A 20,550-nucleotide genomic window follows, 5' to 3' on the forward strand; every position below is an offset into this window, starting at 1 on the left:
ATACTTCAATGTGCTTAGCCACTGCCAATGGCTGATGCAGGGGCTATTAAGCTTCTTTGTAGCATTTAGGAGGTTTCCTCAGACTGGTGGTTTTAGACTTCGGGAGGGACATTTGGAAGGCTAGAGGCTCTCTGGGTAGACATTCGTTGCATGGTGGCAACAGGATAGGCGGAGTGGGAAGGCAGAGTCCTTCCTTCCTTCATGCTCATAAACCTTGCTGAAGATATAAACCTGCATTTGGAGATCCCTAATTCCAGGGTTCAGTGATGACGTGGACTTGGCACAAGGGTCCAGGAGAGTGGGGACCTGGAGGTAAGCAGTAGGAAGGGGCTATAGTTTTCTGTCTGTGACGGACTTAGTGTCTGGTATGTGGTGTTAGGTAGCAGGCCACCTTCCTTGTTTTTCCCGTGAGTTTCCTTGTTTTTGTTACTTCTCATTGAGTATTTGATGTATATCAGGTTTTGTTCTATTAGCATCATTACGATATTGAGATTTGGGCATTTTATTTAACCATTAAGTTACTTCTTACATTATAGGAAAACATATTTTTTCTTTTTTGAAAGACTGAACCACAGAGTGAGGACACACAGACAGTGCTGATATCTGTTCCTCTACACACACCCCCCATCACATTGATAGCACTTCCTTTTCTAGAGACCACATTTAACCCTTCAGTACCCAGATTTATACTCCCTGAACGAGAAAGCTGACCAGTGGGCTATCACTCCCAGACCATAACATGGCCACCGTATGCCAGTGTCGGAACGGCTGTGATGAGCTGGTCTGTAAGGTTTTTAAGACAATGCTTTTCTCCTGGGATGCCTGCTCTGCTGGGGTCCTAGGGGAAACAGAGGAAAAGTGGAAAACGGCATGTCTAGTCTGTTAGTCTTTGTTTGCAGAATGATAGATCTGGCAGGGAAATTAATTGATGAGTTTCCTTGGACCTAGGCTTGTTTCATAGTCCCAAGAAGTTTAGTGTCTCAGCTCTGGGGGGACCACTTCATTATTTATTTCATTCAACAGAGGTTCCTCCCTCCTGCCCCTGAGCTCCTTTTAAATGCCAGAGCCTGTGCTAAGTGCAGGGGATCTAGACGGTGCTTTTCAGTACACACATAATCCGCATCCTCCTGGCAGCTACAGTCTAGTGTTCATATGCAATTACAAACATACATGTAATACAAAAAATACAACACATTCCATAAAGGAGGTAGCACCATCAAGCTTAACCCTGATCCGGGTGCCATGTATCAACACAGCCAGTGTTGTCTAGTGCCTGGCATCTGTGGGAGGCTTTAGTATCTCTTCTTCGTAGTTTTGTCGTACAAAATCGGAATAGTCGTAGCACACCACTTCGGAATTTCTGTGTGAGTTCTGTGTCTTTACTTTAGTTAGGGCTTCCATTGTTGTGCTAAGACACCACGACCCTAAACAACTTGGGGAGGAAAGGGTTTATGTTGCTTCCCCTTCCGTGTCACAGTACATCACTCAGTTGTACAGGCACCCAGGACAGGAACCTGGAGGCAAGAACTGACGCTGAGGCCATGGAAGGGTTCTTTTGCTCTCTATGTCTTGCTCAGCCTGTTTTCTTATGGCACCCAGTGAGCCACCACCCACAGTGAGCTGGGTCTTTCCACATTTATTATCAATCAAGAAAACGCACCACAGTCTTTCCCATAGGGTGATCTGGTGAGGGTATTTTCTCACTTGAGGTTTCCTCCTCCCAAATGACTCCAGTACCATCATGATTCAATTCATCCTTACAGTATGGCTTCTAGTGGATATTCACTGAGTCAATAAATTCGATGCATACAGTGCTCCACCTTCTAAACTCTATACATTACATCCAAATGGAATGTTTCCATGTATAGTTTGGGGTGAATTTCATAGTTTGTGAATTTCACCTTTAAAAGTAGCGTGTCTTCTGGTAAAAATAACATACAGTAGTTTAATAATAGATTTAAACCAAAGGCCCATTCTCCTGTCTCCCCCTTCTCCCCCTTTCTCTATTTTCCCTTCCATTCCACTGTTTCAGGTTCAGGTTCTCGTCATGGGTTCAGATAATGCTCTTGTCCAGGCATTTGCATATGGACCGGGGACGTTTATTTAAACAAAGTGGGGTCACAAGTGCACTGCGCTGTTTCACTCTCCTGAAATGAATCCTGTGACCTGTGGATTTATATCCACAGCTGTTTTTCTAGATTTGTTTCTGTATCGCGACACAGCCTTTATTGCTGTCCCTTCCTCCCTGCTGTAGACACTCCATCCATCCACAGTCATAGACACTATTGTTTTCATTCCTCTACCTGCCTCCCATGTGCCCAGGAGTTCGTCTTACTCCCATGTGCTTCTGATACCACCTGAAAATTTCCTGCTACAAACTGGAAAGGTCTTAAGATTAAACTCTAGCTGAACCAAAACCCGAGCATCAAACCCGGGCTTGATGGAAACAGCCTATCAATAAAGAAAATATAGGAGCAGAGAAAGTCGACTCTTTGCTTCTAGGTGCAGTTCACTGTAAATCTGTAAATCCAGTTCCCCTGCAAATCTGTTCCGCTCAGCACTGTAGTACCTGGAAACATTTCTTCCAATGACAGTTCATCCAAGGACATTTGAAAGGTTCCTTGCAGTTACAGGTCATCTGAGGTCATTTTCCTATTAATCAGGAAAAGACAATCCAATTATTTGTGAAGATCTTTGATAGCTCTGTTGTTCAGTTGCTGCTTAATTGGTTTACTAAATTAAGGACTTGGTGGGAGATAGTACCATTGCAGAGCATGTGGAAAACCACGCAGCATGTAGCAGTGACTGTTTCTGACCTGATCACTTGAAACCTTTATTGTCTAGATCTACTGTCATTAGTAATTTAATGCAGCCTGCCGATGTGCTTTAAGAAATATGAACTGGATTCTGATTGTGAAACCAAAGGCTGCTTACCTATGAGAGAACTCTGAAGGAACCTCATACTGACTTTTGCTTTGTCTGTGGCTGCTTTCTTTGCAGGGAACTGCGCACAGGGTTTGACCAGGTAGACGCCCCTTGCTGTTGTTCCCAGCTGCCCGGTGAGTACCCACCCTGGAACTCATGGGGACGAATTGTACTGGTGGCATTTGGAGTTTGAGATCCGTGAGACAAATCTTTTCATCCAGTGTCTCTTAAAATTGGTGCGGGACTGTTTTCCTTGGCCTGGTGGAGAGGCAAGCGGGATTTTCTGGGTTTTGCCTCACTAATTAGGCGACTGACTCAGCCCCTTACTGTATTCTTGTTGCTTGTGACAGTGCTGCCTAAATTTATTTATTTATTTTTTTTTAATTTTTCGAGACAGGGTTTCTCCGTAGCTTTTTTTGGTTCCTGTCCTGGAACTAGCTCTTGTAGACCAGGCTGGCCTCGAACTCACAGAGATCCGCCTGCCTCTGCCTCCTGAGTGCTGGGATTAAAGGCGTGCGCCACCACCGGCCAGCTTGCTGCCTAACTTTAGAAAGCATTGAGGGGACAGCTGTGTAACTTTACATCTGGTCCAGGTTCTGTTTAGAAAATTTCCACCATCATCAAAAATCACAGCCCTCCTTGCTCACCAGTGAGAAGCTTTTATTTTGGGTCATCTTCCTGCGGGAGTGATGCCAGTCAGTTCCTTGTACACCCCTCTGTCTTTACTGTCAATCCTTCAGGGGATGCCCAAGTCACCAGAATTATCTTCGTATAACCCATTGGTTTTCTTTATAAATGGACACTGTCGGTGCTTTGTAAGAGGACCCAGTCCCAGCTGAGATGAGAGACTGCCGTCGTCAAATGGCTGTGTTTTAATTGCTGTTACCACATCCTTTAAGAGGCACGAAGTCACTTTTCAGTGATTCCCATGAACCAGTGTCTCCCCTTGTCCTCATGACAGGTGCACGCAGAGTCCCACGCTTCAGTAACAGTCTTTTTCAGGAGACTGCACCCCAGGCCAGATGTGTCATTATCTCCCGGCACTGACCCTGGCTGATTTTCTTCCGGCCTCTGTGTGAGGGGAAGGAAGAATTGCATAACTTGACCCATCTCCAAATGACAATTCTTTAATGACATAAGAGTATCAAGAAAGTAGATTTATTATTGAATGTTCCTATCCATTTTCAGTCCAGTGTACTATATTTTACCACCCCTAAAGGGTGACTCATAAGCTTGTCTTGGTAGGCACAGTCCAGTTCAGGATGCTGAGTAATTTTGGAGACTTTGTATCAGCCTAGGTACACCGTTTGCTTTCTATTCTGTTTGCATTTTATCTTTCTGGGCTGTCTACTCTTCCCATACTTCAGTTACCGTATCCATAGATGGGCCACGTTTCTGCTCATTTTCTCTCTCTCTCTCTCTCTCTCTCTCTCTCTCTCTCTCTCTCTCTCACACACACACACACACACACACACACACACACACACACACACACACACATACACACACAAACAAATATGTATATATATTGTCTGGATGAAGGCATTAGAGTTTAATGAATAGAAATAACTAGCATCAAGAGTCACAACAGCACCAGAATGGGAGATTGGTTTGTTCCTTGTTTTGGGTTCAAGGAGGAATGCTTCAGCGTCACATGGTCTGTGTTTGACATTTGATGAGATGCAGACTTTCGTTGGCTCTAGGCTTTAGGACAGCAGATATCTCATGAGGCTTATCCCTCCCCATCCCCACAGCCCCTGGTTGGACTTGACTCCCTGGTTGTCAGCTGACATCCTTGTGTTTCTCTCGCCCTTAAGTGCAGACGAGAGTTCTTTTCGACTTCCCTCCAGGAACTCCTAAAAAGAAAAGCATTTGGTCTCACTTAAGCACCACTCAGTGTTACATCTTATGAATTATGATGCTCTGAAAAATAGTGAATGATCTTGCCAGGTGTAGTGGTGCACTCCTTTAAGCCTAGCACTTGGGAGGCAGAGGCAAGAAGATGTCTGTGAGCTTGAGGCCAGCCTGGTCTACAAAGTGAGTTCCAGGGCAGCCAGAGCTACACAGAGAAATCCTGTCTCAAAAAAAAAAAAACAGAAACAAACAACAATATTGAATAAGAGTGCTGGAGAGATGGCTGCTCAATAGTAGTTAGGAGCACCAGCGGCTCTTCCCGAGCAATCACCAGCACCCACATGGCAGCTCACAACTGTCTGGAGCTCCAGCTCCAGGACATCCAGCGCCCTCACACAGACACACGTGTAGCCAAAACTCCAGTGCACGTAAAATTAAAAAAATATTAAAAAATATTGAATGAATTCTTTGTACAATACAAAAACTGGAAAGCACTGGGCGGTGGTGGCACACACCTTTAATCCCAGCACTTGGGAAGCATAGACAGGCGATCTCTGTGAGCTTGAGGCCAGCCTCACCTACAGAGTGAGTTCCAAGACAACAAGAGCTGTTACACAGAGACAGCCTGTCTTGATAAATAAATAAATAAATAAATAAATAAATAAATAAATAAAATTTTAAAAAGAAAAGAAAAGCATTTAGAACTGGCATCTGAGCAATGTTGATCGTGTTTTGGAATGTTGCTTTAGGCCCTTTGGCTCCAACAGCGAGTTATTTCATAGTACATAGTAGTTCAGTACTTTTTAGTGTATTTTGTGTCCAGAGTGTGCATTCAGAGTGTATTTTAGTTCTCGTGGTGTGTTTTAGATTCTTTTATACAAGTACATAGACACTTTTATGACTATTCATGTGTAGTCCAGAGGACAACATAGGTGTCTGCCATCTACCTTTCCTTGGGACAAGGTTGCTCACTGAACCTGTAATTTCTTGAGCAGGCCAGGCTGGCTGGCCCTTGAGCCTCTCTGAATCCATGTGTCTCTGCCTCCCCAGTGCCAGGGATTACAAATGCACTCCACCCATGCCTGACATTTTTTAAAAAATATTTATTTATTTATTATGTATACAATAGTCTGTGTGTATGTCTGCAGGCCAGAAGAGGGCACCAGACCTCACTACAGATGGTTGTGAGCCACCATGTGGTTGCTGGGAATTGAACTCAGGACCTTTGGAAGAGCAGGCAATACTCTTAACCAGTGAGCCATCTCTCCAGCCCCCATGCCTGACATTTTTATGTGGGTTCTGGGGATTCAACTTAAACCTTTGTGCTTTATCCGTCGAGCCATCTCCTCACCCTATCCCATACATATCAAATCTCAGTTCCAAATTGTGATATTTTAAGGGTTCAGAAAGTGATATTTGGCTTTAGTGGACCAATTTGTACAGCACCACTTTACAGTGGCAGCAATTGTATAGTATAGTAAACTTTTAAAAGTTTCTGGTGCTGGGGACTCTCTCAGCTTGGACCCTACTCAGGAAAGATGTCAGCCAGTAATGCTGTCCAGATGAAGTGAGCTGAGCCACTCTGGTTCAGTCATTGCCTAGAGAGCCTTGCAGTCAAGAACTGGGGATCCAAAAACTGGGCTTGGTGGGTGAGATGTTAGTAATAGCTTTCAGGCATGGAGTCATCTAGAATTAATTTTAAGTAAAATGTGAGTTGCATATAGAAAGACTAACAAAAAGGACAGTATTTCAGGGCTGAAAAAATATGTATGTGTATATGTTGTGTGTTGGGGAAAGTTCTAGAAAAGTTTGCAGGAAGGCACATTTAAGAGCAGTGGTAATTCTCATGCAGGAAAGGTAAGGGCTGGCCAATTTCCTGGGATTTTTGTAGTTTATAAAGTATCGCCATAATCCAAGATACATTGGGGTCTGTTCTAGTTATAGATTGCTTTAAAATAAAACGTGGGGTTTGGAATAACAGTGACTGGTCTCTTTGATACTACTTCTTGTTGGGGTCCACAATTTGGGAAGGCCTTGGCTGCTGACATTGGGGCAAGAGGCTGGAGTAGCCATGGGCTGGCTGAGAATCTCCCTTGTCACACAGCCTATTTTTTTTTCCCTCTGAGATTGTCTCTTCATGAGCGTCTGAGCTGAGCTCTGGGGTATGTTTTCCAGTTGACGGAAGTACCGCCACTTTATGACTTGGCCTTGGACCTGACGCCTTGTGGCTTCCATCAGTGGGTCTTTCCTGCTCTGCTGTACATGCCGTGGTCTCTTTAGTCATGCTCTAGGAATGTTCTCACATTATTCCAGAACTCATAATTCTGCCCAGCCGTTCTCTCCTTTTGTTGCCCAGTAACTTAGGCCAGGTGGTCCTTGACAAAATCTAGCAGTGCTTATGGTTTGAGTGTCCAGCTGTGTCCCTCCGTTTGTCTTTCAGTATTCTTCCTTCTGCTTTTAGAGTTGTTCCCAAGCAGTGGACAAATCCCAAATCCTTTTCTTCTTTTTGTAATTTGTTGAGGAATTGTGAACTATGAGAAGATGTAGCGAAATGAAGAGGAGGGCAAATCTCTTTCCTCGCTTCTCTTCCTATAAGGACATACCTTTATCACCCGTGCATGTCATCTTCAGAGGACAGAATTCTTCACTTCGGCTAGTGCTCAGGTTTTTCTCCCTGTCTTCCCATGGTGGCTCCTTTTTGCCCCATCTCTTTTTCTCCTTGTCCACCCTTTCCAGGCTGATTAGATGGAAGGGAAAAAGGCAGGAAGCAAACAGTGTAACCTTTGAAAGATACTTTTTGCTGATAGGAGTCAAGGTCAACATTGTGTCAGGTTCTGCTTCTCTGGTTTCACAGGAGTTTCCATACTTGGAAGTGTCACCTTTACACAACTTTGGGACTGACCGAGGTGCACAGTGGATGTCCCCTTGGCTCACCTTCCTCTGCAGAGTCACCACTGTCCCCTCGGAATGATTTAAATGTCAACCATGTAAACCTTTGAATAAAGTGTTCTCAGCCCTGGAACTTATTATGAAATGCATGAAAGTGCTAGATTTTCATCAAAGCTAGTGGGATGCAATGTTAGTCACAGAAATCTAGTTGCCAGCTACATGCTATACCTGCAAACTGTAAGAATATACGTGCTGCTTACAAAAGAACTTTAGTTTATTTTAAAATAAGGCCCTGGAGAAGAGATGCATCAACTAGAAATTATAGCAGGATGTATTTGAAAACAAAATGTCAGTTTTGTGCCGCAGCGTAGGCTTACGCTTGTCCTGTCTCTCACTGAAGCGTGCAAGAGGCTGTATGCACGATGAGCTTTGTTCCAATTTCAGCTTCCTCTCAGGCTTTGAAGAAACAGGCGAAGGCCTGGAAAGCCTACCACAGGAAAACCCTCTAAGACTTTAGGTTTCCTCTTACAGCTGGTGGCTTCCTTGGGCAGTTGTCACCCACTCCATGACATGCTGAAGTTGTTGGAGTCACTGGGATATGGCTGCTCAGTGGTCTTTGCGAGGCTACTTGCGAGTAAGAACATTATTATTCCAAAGGCCCAATTCTCTCTCCTGTTACCCATTTACTGTGTCCATTTTAAGTGGGATGTTCACAATCTTTTCTACCCTGAAGTATAGATTTACCAACAGGTGAAATGGTTCTTGTTTCTGGTCTATTCCTATAAAATATGAGGGAAAATTAGCTAAGTGTAGCTCAGTAGTAGAGCACTTGCCTAGCATGTACAAGGTCTTGGTTCTATCTCCGGTACCATAAAAATAAAATAAAACCTGCGATTGGGCCTGTTGCTCAATGATGGAATACTTGTTTAAGGCCTTAGACATTGTAGAGAACACACACATATACACACATACCACATGCACCACATACACCCTCCCACACATAAACCCCAACACACACAAATAAACAATGTCTTTCTTATAACATTGTAGATATTGTTGCATTTGAAGAGTTCACGCTTGCTTTTCTGTAGTTAAAGAAGAGCAGAGGTCCTGTCTTTGTTGTCCTCGGGTGGGAAGAGACAGCTTGCCCAGGACTGAGGACTGATGTAAACTTTCCCAAGAGAGGATGAACCAGTGACCTTGGGCCCCTACACCTGGAAGATCAGCTGTTTCCTTCCTTTGCAGAGAGTCAGGTGTCATCAGAGCAGAAGGAGATCAGTTATCACCTCCAGTGGCTCCCAGTGACAGTGTGACATGATCTTCTGGTTCTAGAGAACTTACGACTTTGCAACAAGGTTTCAGTTAGGTAGACAAGAGCTGCTCCTTGGCAAATAAGCAAGAAATCCTTGCTTATGTCCAGCACATTTTTTTTTCCTTTGGGACATGCAAATATATTCTTTCTGACCTTTTGGAAAAACAGAACCCAAACATAGTTTCCTAATGCAATTAAGTTTACTGAAAAACCAGTGATTTTAAATTTGTCACCTGGAGGGAATCTGTAAAGAACTGAAAGAAGGATGTGAGTCCTGAAGTCTCAACCTCAGTTTGGTGACACAGAGAAACTCTGTCTGGAAAAACAAAGAAAACAGAAAAGCAAAACAAAGAAAAGACTCAGTCTCTCTCTCCCCCTCTCACTCGTTTCATGTGCATCAGTGCATTTGTGCATGCATGTGTCTTTATCAGTTGATGGTAAGGGGGTCAAGGGGACCCCTGAACTGATGGGTAAGGCTCTAATTGCTAGGCTGTGCTAGTTGTTGGCTGAATTCTTATTGTGAATAGCATCTACTCTTCACAGCTATGAAGCTATAATAGACAAACAGAGATGTGTTTTTCAATTTGGGAACAATGACCCCAGCTTCTCACGAGACCTTACATCAGCAAGTACAAAGTGTTCGTGACCATTAAAGGGGATTTAAGGTTGAAAAGATCTCCAGAATTTGTTTTTAAGCTGGATATTTCCTTCATTATGTGTGCAGTGCTAGAAACAACCATCAAGAACACCCAAGAAAATCATGTAGACTGATCACACTGCAAACTTGGCTCATCATTCAGCAAGCATCTTTTTCATTAAAACCAAATTTGGAGAATTTTTTTCAACAGAAGTGTCAGAAGCGTGAATCCTTTCTGTCTATAAAGCATCCAGCTACCATGGTTGTGGCAGCTGGTAAAGTTAGTAAATAATTTTTCCTCATTTGATGCAGTGTTTAGGCATCAAGGTCAATTTGTGGTTCATAGATTATGTATTTCAGCCAAGCAAATCTGACTTGGATGGAAACCAGAGCATTGAAAGTACTGATTGTTTTTGTGTGGAGCGAGTCCTGCATAAGACACCGTACATAAAGACAGGAGAAGAAAAGAGAATTTTTGTAACATGACGTTAAAGAAACATATGGGTATGACAGTAGGTAATTTAGACAATATATGTGATGTCACTTAAATACATATATTTATGCATGATATATATAGTTTTCCAACTTAGTACTTTGGATAAAATTTCACCCTAAATAAGTCAATTTTACTGCATTGAAAATAAAGAAAGGAGGAAATAGAAACCTTCTTCCATGGTGTAGACTTTGTGCTTTGTGTAGGTCCCTACGCTCCACGTTGGTCATTTTCTTTTCCGACTGTTTAAAAGAGCAATCTGAGAGGAAGGCTGGCATGTTGTGCTATATTTGCTGTGAAAGCCGCACGCAGCATAGTGAGGACAATGTCTTTTTTCAAGCATCAAAGAGTCTCTTAATCCCCAGATGTCACTTACGCCCCCAGAGCACTGGAGACAGTGATTATATTGTCAAAAGCTGGTGGTGCTAAAACGGAAAGCATATTGTGTTTTACCTCTTTGCCAAATTATAGCCTACTTGGAATGAATAAAATGTATCTGTTTAGTTTTATTCTGATTATCTAGAAATGACTTTCAGATTTCATCTTCTTAATGGCTTAATATTAAACAGAATGATACTGACCTAGAAAAAAATTATTTACCCTGTTCACCAATGTTTTATACATGGTTGCTTTCAATATTTGTATCTATTGTTTATTTACCCATTTAGTAAATATGTGTTGAATGTGTGGCATGTACCTGGCACACATTTGGGGTGATGGGATCATGCACAGCATACATAGGTGATTCGTTTGCACTTGGGGTCAAACACAGCTATATCATGAAGGTGACCTTAAAGCCCTTAAAGCTGAGATTGAAATGATGGAAAGCGAAGACTATGAAGAACGGTGGACAGACTTTTCTAGACAAAGGAAGAGCATGTACAAAGGTCATGAGTAGGCATGACCATCTTATTGTGGTACCAGCGGTCAGAGGAAGGAACACAGGGAGGCCATGGCAGTAGCCAACCTCCTGTTACCTTCCAGACCTAAGTAAAAACTGCTTTTTATTGTTGATGTTCCCTGTTTGCTTATTTTAAAAACAAATATTCTTTGACAGGCATGATCAGCTTCATGTTTTTGTAAATCACTCTTGCAGTGATAAATTAATTAGAAGTGTAGAGCTGAAGATATGAGCGGGGACAGAAAATCTAGTTAGGAGTCTCTTGTCAGTGAGGAGGGGGAGAGTTTAGGCAGGATTTGGAACTAACCTGAATTCTGCAGATGAACTGGACAGGGAAGGTCATGGCGAAAGAGACATTGGGATGGCTAGAATGAGCAATGGTTAAGACATTTGTGGAGATTAGAGATCCTACAGGGAAAATAGAGTCGTTTAGAAGCTATTCATCTTTAAGCTTTGCTATTTAATGTATCTGTTAAGTATGCAAGTGGAAATGCCAAGTAAACCATTGGGTCTTTGGTCAGAAGCAGGTGGATATATGAGAGTTCTGGCTGGAAGGGTGGGTAATGGAAATAGAGATGATACTTAATGCTTTGGTCCATGTGGGTTCACTTAGCAAGGGAAAATGAACACAGGAGGTCACTTCAATGAAAAGGGGTCAGGGCTGAGGACAAATAACTGACGTAGTCAGAAAACAGCTAGGAAAACACAGAATCATCATAAAAAATTGTTCAGGAAGGAGAGAACCATTCATTGGGTTAAATGGCCATTCCTTGGTGGGGTCAGGAAGGAAACTTTGTGGCTCACAACATGTAACCCTTGTATCTCACAACGTGAAAGCCGCAGTTGTTCTTGACAAGGAGGAATTCTAATCAGTGTAGTCTGGAACAGGGGTTGGGAGCGGGAGAGGTGAAGAGCTCAAACCTGTGTTCCTTTAGAGGCAATGTTGTTACTGATAAAGACACAGGAAAGAGAGGCTAGCAAGGTGGTTCTCAGTTTTCCTAATGTTGCAACCCTTCCATACAGTTCCTCATGCTGGGGGGACCCCAACCATACATTTGTTTTCGTTGCTACTTCATAATTGTCATTTTGCTACTGTTACGAATCATACTGTTAAGTATTTTTGGAGAGAGAGAGTTTTGCCAAAGAGGTCACAACCTGCAGGATAAGAAATATTGGGTTAGAGGTTTAAGGAAATGGAGTGAACATATTTCAGATGGGTTTGTGGACAGTGTTAAAGTGTTCCTTTGAGGTTGTAAGGAATGACAGCTGGTCATTGTGACTGTGAAATTTTTCTCTAGTCTAGATCAATTCAATGGCTGTAATCAGTTATAAGAACAATAAAAATAGGTCAGAACATGGAGGAATTAGCTAAGTGAACATGATGAAGGAACGGAGGCCAGGACAGGAAGCGTGACTGTAAGACAGTGTAACTGAGGCAGTAAGGAGAGAGGGTTGTCCAGGCCGGAGTCCACAGGAAAGGACCGACAGGGTCTGGAAGAGTATAGGTCTTGAGTGAGAGTCAGCATCGTTGGGTCAGGAGTTAGTGCATGTTTAGCAAACTGAATACAGAAACTTCAACTCTGAAAAGCTTCAAAATCTCCACTGTTTTAAAGCACTGCCTGATCTAATTGGGAAATTCAAAACCTGACGTCATGTGACAGATGGCAGTCAGATTGCAGACATCCAATGACATTATACATGCTTGCACTCAAGCTATGTGCACAAGGCTTATATGAAGAACAAATGAGTTTGATGTTTAGACTTAGGTATCTTAGATGTCTCCTGTGTATGCAAATATTCCTAATTAACAATTTGAATTCTGAAACCCGTCTGGTCCCACGTGTTCCAGGTATGGAAAGCAGAGTTAACTGAGGATAGTGGTGTTTGGGCGGGGGACAGGTGGTTGAATGCAGTTTTAAAAGGAGTGCAGTTCCAGGTTAAGACAACGTCAAGTAAATGCACATAGACAGAACTGACAGCATTTGATGGACAGGGTAGCACTGGAGGCTGAAAGTTTTTAATCTCACAAACCTCTGTTTCTCATAAGGCCATGCATGTTGTGGTGCATATGATCTTGTTCCGGAAATATCTGATAGTACCTGAGCTCCCCCTTTGGCTATAGATAATATAAACTGACTATTCCTGCAGACCAGACTTCTCTGTTCGACAGGAAACCTCATTTCTAGAAGCCAATGCATGTTTGTATTGTATCATAGGCATTTAGAAGGATGAGCTGCTTCCTAAAATCTCTTGGAAGACAACAGATGGCATTCATTGCTCTCAAAGCCTATATGGGACCAGGGTCCACTTAGCCCTGGTTCGAAGAGTCCTGAGATACAGAGATGGGATGTTGGACAAATAATCCCATAAATGCCCTTCACAAATACCAGCTGGTTTACATCATGACTTGAGCAAGAAAGGCTTAGGCAAGATTCTCTTCCTGAGCATATTCTTCTTGAGGAAGAATGAAATTTAAACTCCTCTCAGCTGCTTTTGGCACTTTTTTCAAGCAGCCTGGATCCTGTTATTAACTTACCTTCCCAGTAGAGTTCAAAGGGGGGATTTAACAGGCTGGAATTACCTCTGTGCTTCCCGGCCAAATATTTTGGTTGCCTGGATGCCTTGGCTTCTCTGTTAATTGTATGTAAAATTTTTTTATTGAAGTGTGTTTCATACACACTTGGAGAACTGCACAAATCGTAATTGAATGAACAGCTTCTTAAATTTTCAGGAAGTAAATGCTCCCTGGTAGGACTTTCCCCAATACCCTGTGAGCTTCTTAATGAATTCTTCTAGTTACTGCCCCTTCCATTAGGGTATATTAATTGCTGAAATATGAAAATATTCATATTGCTGTAACAAGATACCAGTCAGAAACAAGTTAAGAAAGGAGGCCTATTTGAGCTCATGGTTTCAGAGGGTCTCATTTCCATCACAGTGGGGCAATCATACCGAAGTCCACGCTCGTGGGAACGCAAGATGGAGACACTTTATATGGTGGTAGCCCCAAGAAGCAGAAATAACAAGATTTAAGGGCTGAGTCATAACCATGTCTCCATACCCAGCAACCCACTTCTCTTAGCGAGGCCTCACTTCCCAAGGGGTCTAAAGCTTTCAAATTAGTGCCACAAGTTCAGACCAAGCTTGAAACATGAGCCCAGGGAGATGTTTTGCAAGCAATAATTTAATTTCTCGACTTTTTAAACCACAGCGTCTTCCTGTTTGCACCATGGCACCGTGGTATGATGTGCAGATATGCTAGCAGAGATAAAACATTAAAATGATCTGTAGGTATCTGTTGGTGATGCCGTAGTCCTGAAATTCTTCCTGCTATTCTCTCCCTCCCAGAACAAGAAAGAGTCTTCCAGCAAGCATGACATCATCCCCACAGGCACCTGAAAGTTATATAATACCCTAAAGGGATAGAGCACTGGTACCGTTTCTTCCATCTAGATTGTTCCCCATTTTTGTTTTGTTTTGTTTTTTTGTTTTTAAAATCCGAATCTCAGGAGATTTATCAAAGAGTTCTGTGGTGAGCTGTTTTCTGAGACTAGAGCTAATTGCATTAGGCGGCGTTTAATCTTCCATCTGTGCATCGTGAATAGAGATGGCTCTTCCGATGTAGGCATCAGACATTGGCTAAGGGCTCCCCTGCCCTTTCAACAGAATGACTGGGCAATGTCAGACACCCAGGCAGGACTTTCCTGGACTCATTTGGAATTTGAGGCACTTATTCCAGACAAGCAGAAGCATGCTATGTGACTTTGTATGCAAATTCATGGTTTCACACGAGATCAATGGCTGAATGTTCTTTCTTTTCAAGGTTTCTTAAGTTTTATGATTTTTGGGTAATGGTGTACCTGAAGAAAAATAAAGAATAAGATAATTTCTTTCACATAAACAGGTCAAATATGTTTTATTTTCTCGATAGCATGCGGATGTGTGTTGTGATACACCATCCTATGTTCCAAACACTAGAAGACAGTTTTTATTCTAGTAAGGTCCATAAATAGCATCTTAATGATACATTTACTATATCCTCCAAATATAGATCATCACATCATCTCATGAGAGAGACAGAATGAAAAACAGCTAAATAGGAATTTTTCAAACATCAGCATTTCTATACTGTATTTTCCTTCACTGTTTTATTTCTGTATGACTTGCATATGGAAGAAATGAAAAGAAATCTAGTTTTTGGATGTTTCTAAACCTATATAATCCCCCCACAATCAAGATGTTTATGCTTATATTCAAATGACCACGCTCACATCAAAACACACATACTCATGCATTCTAGAGGTTAAATGCTAAGAATCATGCCTCTGCATTCCTAACCTGGGCTTTCATGTATCATTCATACTATACCCGATGGTATGTAAGTATGTACGGTATGAATATCTTTGTACACGTGAGGTACCCCTGTTCTGAGCTCTCAGAAACACTTCTTAGATTTTCACTGAGAATTCCCACCAATGCATTGCCTGCACATGTGTCTTGCAGTGTGGAGTGAGGAAGGAAGTCTCAGTTCAGATCATCACTTCCAGTCAATATCTGTTTACTCAGATGAGTGAACCTGTACTTTCGCATCCTATTTGTTTTATTTGAAAAATTTATATGGTTTATTTTGATCATATTCTCCCCAACTTTTCACCTTAACCATTCCCAATGCCTTCCTATCTCCCAAACTCATGTCTTATTTTTTTTAAAAAATTAATAACCCTTAAACTCTAGTTTGCGGTGCCCATATACACATGGATGTGAGACCATCCCGGGTGTGTGGTTGACATGCCAATAGCTGCACCCTAAACTGACTCTCCTCTCTCCAGGAGCCCTCAGTTGTCTATAGCTCATAAGTTAGGGGTAGAGAGTCATGGACCATTTCAGTTCCGAGTTACAATGTTGGCAGCTTTGGTTTTGTGGAGGTCTCAGTAGTTAACACAGCTGGTGTGAATCTGTTTAGTTCATATGCTTTATAAAATTTTCTGCCAGATATTGCCACCTATAAACAGAAGCCTAAGACAGAATCTATCAGCAGCACACTAAAAGGTGTACAATGCAACTGCATAGTTAAAAACCAGGATGAATGGTCCTAATGTCTGTGAAGTCTGAAGCTAAAGATAGTGAAATGGCTAAGGATTTGTTTGGCCGGGCGGTGGTGGCGCACGCCTTTAATCCCAGCACTTGCGAGGCAGAGGCAGGCGGATCTCTGTGAGTTTGAGACCAGCCTGGTCTACAGAGCTAGTTCCAGGACAGGCTCCAAAGCCACAGAGAAACCCTGTCTCAAAAAAACCAAAAAAAAAAAAAAAAAAAAAAAGAAAGAAAGAAAGAAAGAAGGATTTGTTTGAACTGATTCTAGAAGGTTGACTGGTGTGGATTAACTTGATGTAAATTATTATTTCCACCCAAGTATGTCATACAATATGAGGTTTACAAAATTGTTTTTCCCCTTTTTTGTTTCAGTGTGTGAGTATGTGTGCACGTGTGTGTGTGTGTGTGTATGTGTTGAAGTATTGAAACTGGGTCTGACTCCATAGCTCAGGCTAACCTCAAACTTGCGGCAATCCTCCTGCCTCAGCCTCCCAAGTGCTGGATTTATAGGTATGAGTCATCATGCTTAGCACGTTCTTAATTTTTTTAATGATCAGTTAATAGATGATTTATCTTTGCTTGGAGAACACTTGTTTGGACAGCGTCGAGCAAAGCAGTCATCAGGAGTGCAATAGCACAGGAGCCACACTCTATGAATGATTTCAGCAGCAGTGTTGATTGTCACTGGGTCTGGGCTAGAGAGAATGATGGGCTTGGGCACGGTAATGAGTGCCCTGTGTAGCCCAGGTCACAGTGTGCAGCAGCTGGGTTAGCACGGAGGTGCTAGGGGGTGTGGAGACGAGACTGGTATAGAAGGGCTAGCCGTCTGTGTGTATGCCGAGCAATGTGCTGTTTTAACGTCCAACTGTGGAACAGTTTGCTGTCACCTTCAGGTTAGGCAAACAGATTGGTGCTAAGGAGGATGGTTCTTCCCGGTCCAAGTGTGCTTTCCTCACAGCCTACGCTAACTGTGGGGACTGATGAAGGTTGCTGCTGATGTTGGATAGGGAGGGGCAGGGTAGAACCACCCTAGAGTCATCCTCTATGTGCACATCTCTGTGTGCATTGCAGAGCTGGGGGATAGCATGGCCCTTTCGTTCCAAATCTCACCTTGCCACACTGTTTGCTTGCACAGATGGCGGTGTCACCAGGCAATGCCACATTTCTGGAGAGCTGCTGTCTTGACTGCTTTTCACAACACATTCCATGCCACTGTGATTTTTCCAGGGCATAAAAGGAAAAAGGAAATTGTTAGTAGTTCCTTGCTACTGAACCATTTTCTGTGCTATAAATGGTGGCACTCGAAGACAGATTATATTTAAAGGACTTTCTGATTCATCTTAAAAATGTGCCCTCCTGCACCTCTACATAGCCGACTTGATCACTTATGTTGAATAGGTGACCTTTTGACAGGGAAACATTTTTATTTTCTACATAGGAGTAATATGTGTACATGACTTTTTAAAAGAAAATAGTGAAGAAGTCATAATGCAATGGACTGATTCCTGTCCCCAATGCTAATAATCCTCATAGGTGACTGACCACTATAAATATTTCTGTTTGGAAATCTTTTTGTTAGTCATTGCTAATTTCGGTTGTATCTGCCTTCTGATACCTATCAATTTGCAGATGAATTTTGGATCTCTTTAACAAATGACTGTTTCATGTTAACCCTACATAGTAAGTCCTAGGCCAGCCAGAGCTATGTAGTGAGATCCTGGACTTTAAAAAAAAAAGGAATGTGATCTAATGATAATCAACCCCAAAGCTTAGCAATGCTTGTTTGCTCAGCTTCTTCTTGTGCACATGGTTCAGAGAACTTATGACTGTGCTCTTGGAGAAAAAGTGGGAAGATGTCAGGGAATGTCCCCAAAGATGCTGTGTTTGTATGTTCAGTGACTTGACAGTAATATTGTCATATACAGCTTATAATATACTCTTAAGAATACTATTTTTCTCCTGGTGGAGGTGGTGGATGCCTTTAATCCCAGCACTCAGGAAGCAGAGGCAGGCAGATCTCTATGAATTCAAGGCCAGTCTGGTCTACAAAGTGAGTTCCAGAACATCTAGGGCTACACAGAGAAACTCTGTCTCAAAACACTGAAAAAAATTGGTATTTTCTCTACCCCTTTTCTATCTTGCTGGCTCTTGTATTGCTGTCTGAACAGTCAAGGAATTGAACCCAGGCATGCCCGGTGTACATAGCTTTGCCCCTCAAGTTTTGTTTTGTTTTTGTTTGTTTGTTTTTTGCATTTGCTGTCTCAGAAGCATAATGAAGTATTCTGCACTCTCTCTACGCTTTGTTCTTGTTCCATTGCTAGCTCTAAGGCAGGCCCACCCACTGTAGCCAGGTCCGGATCCCCTGGTTTCTCTGCTTTGACTGCTCTGTAGGAAGTATCACCCTGATTTTCTGACTCTGTCTTCTGTTCTTGCGGGCCATCGATACTTTCTCGTCCTTTACACGGCCTGTCACTTCTCTTACTAATTAATTATGTTTTTATTTTGTTGAGGTCCTCACAGAATGGTATTAGAGTAAAGGAAGGCAAAAATATGAATTCTCTGCAACAACCCTGGCCACCTGTGTTTTGCCTTCCTGTCAGTTCTGGTGGATCACCGCACGTCATTTTTGTTCCCGTGTGTCCTCCTGGTGGCTGAGGATTGTGGCATTCACAGACATCCCCTGAACCAGTGAGAAACTGTCCTCTATTTCCCTTCTCTTTGGGTTGTAGAAGGAAAGATAATAACCTGTAAAAGAAATATCCAGACATAGACAGCTTTCCATGAAATGTAAGCAAAATAGAAAGTAAATAAAAAAAATTAAGACATTTCTGGTGGTTTTAGGCTTATTATTTAACTTCAGAGGAGACGTTTCCTTGAACGACAGTTGTCTGATTTTCTTGTCTGACTGGCTTCAGTAAATACAGTCGCCCCTTCCCGCTGCCTGCTCACCTTGCCATTACCCATATTCCCTCTGCATTTCTTGCTGTTGGGGAAGCTGGAATCGGAAAGTCAGGCTGTCAGTCATGGTTTTTTTTTTTTTGTTACAAACAGTAGCAGCATACATATAACTCAAAACCTTTAAAGAGAAACCAATGAGCCAAAAGCAGAATGAGAAGCAGAACTGACCATGCGTGAAAGAAAAGGAAATGAAACAGTGCGGCCCATGCTGCACACGGTTGTCCAAGACAGGGCTGTGGGGGGATGAGTCAAGGGATGCCTAGAGTAGCCTCAGAAATGGGCAGCGGTGGGGCAGGGCAAAGCCTGAAGGAGCCTGAAATGAATTAGCTCCTTCCTTAGAGAGCAGGGCTTGATAGGAAAGAGGCATATGGATGCTGCCTTGACAGTCAGTAAAATCAGAGTTGGGGAAATGTAGGTCTGCGCTGTCAGGACTAAATTAGTTAGCTATGTCCACAGGGATGCTATATCGTCTTCCCTCTAGAACCCTGGTTTGTACTATAAACCCTTCCTTTCTGTCATAAATTTCTGGATCAGCTGAGGATTTTTCCTGCCTTAGGCTCTGCTCTCTTGGGCTTCCTTGTACACTTGCAGTCAGCTAGAGGGTTAGTAGGGGGCTGGCCAGTCTGGGGGAGTTCCAGTTGTGATGCTCAGCTCTATTCATGGGATCGCTTCTGTTTTATCAAGTTAGGCTGAGCTTCATGGCATATGAACAAGGTTGCAAGAGAAGGGATAGAAGCATGCAGCAGGGACTCATCAGGTTGTCAGACATCAGCATACAGGACCATCAGACTAAAGTAAATCTGCATCAGAAGAGAGTTAGGTATAGGGGAGAGGGCAAGAGAAATTGTTAGCTGAAGACAGCAGATGTGCCCCCAAGCTTCTACCTAGTTTTGTCTCTGAAGAACTCGGCGGCTATACTAACAGACTTGTCGAGCTGGGAGACTTACCAGGGCTCACAGGTCAAAGGCAATTCAGAAGTTGAAACAGTAATTGCCATTAAGAGAAAATCAGTCTTAAGGAAGGGGATGTGGGATGGAATCTTTTTCCAAACTTCGTCCCAAGGATGAGGAATAAGTTCTCTCAGTGGAAATGAAAACAGAGGGATGAGTTGTGGGTCACATGACAAGTCTGTTTGAAGGTGATAATCCACTTGATCTTAAAGAGTACTCGTCCATCCGGTCCTCTTGAAGTTCAGCCTTTTTCTGAGATCAGTGAACACCTGCTCTTCATTGGGTACTGTCAGGTTTTCTGGCTTTTTAAAATGTGCTGGGGGTACCTCTTCCTCATATGCTATCTGAGTTAGGAAGTGAGAGTAGTACTTGGCAAAGTGTAGTGGTCCCAGATGACCAGTGTCTGCAATGCCTGCTACAAATCCAGGCTCGCACATACCCCCACCTCTACCAGGCCCTACCAGGAACAGAAACGCTGGGCTTGGGATCCAGTAGGCTCCCAGTAATTCTCATGCATGTAGCATTTTGAGATCTGAATTA

At 42.7% G+C, this 20,550-nt stretch overlaps 1 protein-coding gene across 10 annotated transcripts in view; it reads left to right on the top strand.

The window, feature by feature from the left end:
- Plcb4 (phospholipase C beta 4) overlaps positions 1 to 20,550 on the top strand; it is a 358,529-nt gene that overhangs the window by 147,258 nt on the left and 190,721 nt on the right. For all 10 annotated transcript variants that reach the window (XM_075962284.1, XM_075962287.1, XM_075962283.1 and 7 more), the window contains one exon: positions 3,001 to 3,059. The gene's annotated coding sequence lies outside the window, so the exon portion shown is untranslated. The remainder of the gene's footprint in view (positions 1 to 3,000; positions 3,060 to 20,550) is intronic.

This window comes from Microtus pennsylvanicus, chromosome 2, assembly GCF_037038515.1.
Source record: "Microtus pennsylvanicus isolate mMicPen1 chromosome 2, mMicPen1.hap1, whole genome shotgun sequence".
In the NCBI taxonomy this organism is placed as follows: domain Eukaryota; kingdom Metazoa; phylum Chordata; class Mammalia; order Rodentia; family Cricetidae; genus Microtus; species Microtus pennsylvanicus.